This window comes from Ascaphus truei, chromosome 7, assembly GCF_040206685.1.
Source record: "Ascaphus truei isolate aAscTru1 chromosome 7, aAscTru1.hap1, whole genome shotgun sequence".
Taxonomy (NCBI): domain Eukaryota; kingdom Metazoa; phylum Chordata; class Amphibia; order Anura; family Ascaphidae; genus Ascaphus; species Ascaphus truei.
Window position 1 is genome coordinate 30,367,919 of NC_134489.1, and position 5,340 is coordinate 30,373,258.

Below are 5,340 nucleotides of genomic sequence, written 5' to 3' on the forward strand. Positions count from 1 at the left end.
GTAAGCCAATTACTTTTTAACCTTTAAATATGCTAATGATGATAGGATGTGTATGCCTTGATAAAGTGCTCTGTGTAGCACGAAACATGTTAGCAGGGTAATGCCTTGCCTTTTTCCTTCCATGACTATTAAACCCTTTTAAGGATAACGCACTTTCCTCCTAATTCTCTTTTTTGGATGATTCCGGTATTGCTCTGCCATTTCTCTCTCTCATTGCATTCTATCCCCAAGGACGGAGGCACACCTTGAAGGTCTGACAGGATTAACATGGACGCTGCAGCAGATTCGTGAGTTTTTCCTGCTTGCTACATGGTTATATTATTCTGCTAAGGGATTCGGGTATTGTTTTTTGGGGTGATTATTAGCCTTTGGGTTCCTGGACAAATTGAGTGCCATCTACGCTGGTTTACCAACTAGGATACCAAACCCAGTACCCTCCCTACAATCAAGATTACATCCCAGACCTCACACAGGATTCACCATCATTATTCCATTATTACCATGGCTGTACACGGTTCTTAGCACCACGCATTATACTCCTGCTCAAGGTAGGACTCTAGCCTGGCGAAGAGATTAGTATGGGACATCGGGGTTCGCTCCACCTCAGCGGGGTCCATGTTTGTGGGGCTGAGCATAATGTCAGGCTGTGCTCACCACAAAGGAGGCGGGACCACGGTGCTGAGGTGGGAATGGATATAACGCCACCCACAGCCACAAGGGCTCATCTTGAGTGTAGAATAGTCAGGATATCCGGGCTGGGGCAGGAGAGGTACGGGAAGTAGAAGGTACCAAGTCCGGGATTAGAGAGAGGGACGTAGTCGTATTACCGTAAGCCAAGATCGGGTGCGGAGAGAGCGGGGTAGTCGTATTGTCGTATCCAAGGTCGGGAGCAGAGAGGGCGGGATAGTCGTATTTCCGTAAACAAAGAGAGTGATGAGAACAGCAAACTGGTTCTATGCTCAGCCGAGGTGCCAGTGGCACAGCTGAGCATATGTAGGTGCAAGGGTCCAATAGCAGAGCAGCAGTGTGGAGGTGTGTATCAGCGTGAAGCTGTGATAGGAGGCAGATTCCAGGTGAACTCCCCGGGGTGGAGTTTGAGGCAGGGTTTGTGTCTGTGCGTGCCTGATTTGCGCGTGCCCGCCGGGACTTTGTGCCTTTAAGAGGCTGGAGCGGGTGCACGCGCTTGTGAGAGCCACGTGCCGAGCACCGGGGGAAGCGGCGGGACCCGCGGTGGCAGGAGCGGGAGCGGAGGCAGTGCAGAGAGCCGACGCCGGTGAGTGGGGAGCGAGCCGAGGGCGGCGTAGCTCCCCGAGCCTTACACTCATATATGGTTGGAGTATCCCACAGTACCTCTACACTGATTCTGGGGACCTGGGCATATACTGAGGACCTCACTAACTTGGGGACCCCGGACTGTACCCGGGATACACATATTCCTGTGCCCCTCATTTACCTTTCTGGTCTGTACTGAAGCAGGGAAACCTGGCGGTGAGTCACGTAACTGATTTCAAGGGGAGATTTTGACTGGAGTGGTGTGTCTACATGTCCCCAGAAATCCGACCTGATTCCGAGATACATTTTTGGGGTGGCCAGCAACTCTGGACCCTGATTACCTGGACACATTCTGATAACACCTTTATCGCAAAACCCTCCTTGAAACTCATAGCCTCTCAATCTCCACAGGTTAGCACTCATGGAAAGGTAAAACACACATTCTTTATTGTCATGCAATCATATGCATTTCATGTACAACAAACAGGTTCAAGAACTGACACTCTAAACCCCAAATATGGCTCAGGGGTAACCAGTCGGGCATAATACTTTTATTGATGGCCTGGTTACCCCCTCACTGTCACAAGAGGTAATCATTATGGGGGACTTCAATAGGCCTGAGTGATGTTTACTGAACTGTCCCGGTTGCAGATTCAGGTTCAAGGACACCCATGACTTGCAGGAGACATCTCTCTAGTAATTGGTGGCAAAAACTAAAAGCGTTTGGGCCAAATTCGTCTAAAAAAATTTAGGGTCCCTGTGCTAAGTGTACATTGGGGGTGACCCCCAAAAGTTAAATTTCAATACAAAAACGTTATGTTTTTATTGAGCACATTCAAAAGTTTATTGAAATTCTGCAAATATTACTATAAACACAAACATTTTATTGATATACATGCGTTTATTTCTGAGGGGGTTTATTTGGAAAGTCACACATTCGATCTTATGAAGTATATCTGATTAGATTGCCATCAAGGAAAGAGCGTACAATCTCAGTTGAAGCAGCAACTGCGGAGCTCGTTCTTAATACGTTTCTTTCACCTGCGCAGTTTGTGGCCATCATTGGTCAGAAAATCCGTAAAGCAATTTCCGTGTTAGGAAATGTTGACTCCAGTTGGTCATGCTGTTATAGTTTTTTGTTGTGCATTATTTAAAAAAAAAAAACATTTCCAACAAATCAATTAAACTTCCTATTCCATAACAAATTGTAGAAACATTAACTTTGAATAAAAAAAATGTTTATAAAAAGTTAGGCTATATAAAGTTAAAAGCAATATACAGTTGTAATCACATCAACAAATGTAATTTGTAAAATGTATAATTAAGTAACGTTTGCTGTTTTCAGTTAGAAATACACATTTCACATTACATTTTGGGCCACAGAGTTTGTGGAGGGGGTCCTTGGATGGTCGGGGGCCCAGGGCTACAGTCCAGGTGCCTTAATGCCTTAATATGGCACTGCTTAGGGCCATATTTACTAACCTATGCTAAGCCTTATGGCCCGTCATTAAAGTGATCAGGCCGTACATATACAGTATGTCATATGGTTTAGCAAAGTATATGAAATATGGCCCTAATGTGTTTTTTTCTCACTGGTGAAAATTCTCCAGCTGACTAGAGTAGCAGTTTCCATGTGGAAGCGCCTGATCAGCACTATCGCACTTTAATGAATAACCCTCTGAGTACAGTACAACAATGGAAAAAGCTAAAAGATGCAATGCTGCAAATAGCCACAAGGTGTCAGGCAAGGCTTGCAAAAGAACAAGTTCGGCAGAACGAAGCCTTGGAAATGAATTACAGATGCACAGTTGAAGCTGAAACAGATGAGAAAATAACGCAGTTAATAAAGAAGGTGGACGAAGCATTATTTTAGGCTTCAGTAACCTATTTATGCTTTTGATGTATGTGAAAATCTAACACAGATAATGATCTATGTATAAAATTACTAGGAAATATATATACACTCTCATCAGTACAACTGTACCCAGGTCCATCTTATCAGCATTACAGGCCCCCGGGCAAAGCAGTGTACTGGCCCTGACAACTCTCCGCTACAAGTCATCATTTTTCTCCTTCTACCGAGTTAGCGGTAGATTTGAATGTTGAGGCGGGCGATCGGAAAACTAGTGTTAAATTCTGGTCTGTGCATAGATTAGCATGGGGCCCCTATGCTCGTGGGGCCCCCGGGCAACTGCCCAGCGTGCCCATGCATTAAGACGGCACTGACTGTACCTGGCTCGCGCTTACAGGGACCCCGTTCTCTTCCCGGCCCAACTTTCATAATCGCTGTTTAAATGTTATGGTGGTTAAATAATCAACACAACATTTACTGTGATTACTGGAGTTGGGCCAGGGGAGAGCGCCAGGCCTCTGTAAGCGCCGGCATCTCCTGCTCACCTTGGTGAAGTCACATGACTTTGTCACATGATGATGAGGGTGGAGAAGAGGTCATGTGACATTACTTTACACCATCACGGCCCCCTGCGCACACAGTACCGCAATGCTCCCAGCCAGCCCTGGACGCTCCCAAACATCTGTGCTAAATGCAACAAAATAGATAAAGAATGTTTAACATTAGGCACAGGTCATTAGTTACCTGAGTTTATGCCAAATCAGCACATAAAAAAGAAAAAAAGTGCATTCTAATATATGTGTAACGCACTTTCCCCCACCTCCTGGGAGATATTAAGGCTACGGTGTATTTGGTGCGTTACCTGCGGCTCACAGGAGGCCTGAACCTCCTCTACTGGGAGCCTGGGGTGTATCTGATCCGGTTGATGACAGCGCCTCCACCTGCACGGGATCCTAACAATGTGGGATAACCTTGTGCAGGACAATATAATAAACACACACCAGTAGAATACAACAGGTTTTACTGAATAGTACTAACGATAACACTGCACACACACAATATACATAGACAGTATCACTTATACCCGCGGTGTATTTCTACAGTACTTGGGTGCAGGGGCACCAGTGTCCAGGCCACGAAGGCATATCCCACCCCCAAGTGTGAGACAACGCTGCCCCACGTTGTGTTGGTGCACTTGTAGAAATACCTGCCCAGAGCTCCTGCCCTAGGGGTCGCTGAGTAATGTCTTGTACCGGTCCGTCTGTTCCACTGAAGATCCGCCTCTGCATTGGATGGCCTCCTGCCTGGCGCGTACCACCTCAGGATAGTCTCTGTCTTGGGTGAACTTGGCCCGGGTCCTGATGCAGACTGGGTACACCGCGTGCATCCGTCACGTAGCCACTAATTTTGAACTAGCAGGCTAAGGGGAGCATCCCTATCTGAGGGGCCTTCCCTATAGGACCACAAACTTACTTTGATTGGAGTCTATCTGGGAGCTAAGGTGTTAATCTGGCCTTAGTCTGAGTGTCACTTATACTCAGACCCTACCTTCCCCTTCCTGGTCTGGCTCCAACTGACACTAACTGTCAGCCTGCACTTCAAGCACTCCCAAAGTTCCAATCTACCCTATTGGCTGTACAGTGTCACATGACCTCAGCATTCTGGTGAGTGTAGTTCCCTTGCGGAACAACATAGTGAGGAGGGAGGGGGGGCAGAGGCAGACTAGGCTACATATGTATCTCTTAACCCCCCCCCCAAATGACTAGCGGATGCACATGGAGTTAAACATCTGAAAGTTAGTTGATAAATAAATGCTTAGAGATGCACGTTCCAAGCGCCTTTTTGATGCCCTTATTTGTTATGCTGTGAAGCCATTTCTCCATGTCAGAGAAGGTTTGCTCTCAGTGCAAATGTACCTCGGCGGCTTCTCTAACATGAAGATTGAATTTGTATCTGTAGCCCTGGGTAGTTTTGGACTATAGATCTGCCCTCCTCCTGCCAGTAATACCTAGTAAGGGCAGATTTGCCAGGAGCAATCATGGGTTTTCCCCACACATGTAGTGCAGTGAGTCAGTGAAGGTAGTGTCATCAGGTCATCTGTCCAATTAGAGGCACAGGGGTGGTGCTTACTAGAGCTGTACATAATGCACTGTGTTTCCTGATTTAGCGAGTCTGCCATTACCTTGAGAGGGGCAAAGTTTATCCGTTCTAAGCTG

General features: G+C 46.6%; 1 long non-coding RNA gene across 2 annotated transcripts; it reads right to left on the reverse strand.

Moving 5' to 3' along the window:
• Positions 1–1,696: 1,696 nt before the first annotated feature.
• LOC142498498 (uncharacterized) lies at positions 1,697–4,693 on the reverse strand. Of its 2 annotated transcripts, XR_012802444.1 has the most exons (4): positions 4,332–4,693; positions 3,987–4,095; positions 3,670–3,811; positions 1,697–3,086 (listed from the first exon to the last, which is right to left on the reverse strand). It is a non-coding gene; the product is annotated as an uncharacterized LOC142498498 (long non-coding RNA). The 2 variants fall into 2 exon arrangements; XR_012802443.1 differs by lacking the exon at positions 3,987–4,095.
• Positions 4,694–5,340: the final 647 nt, after the last annotated feature.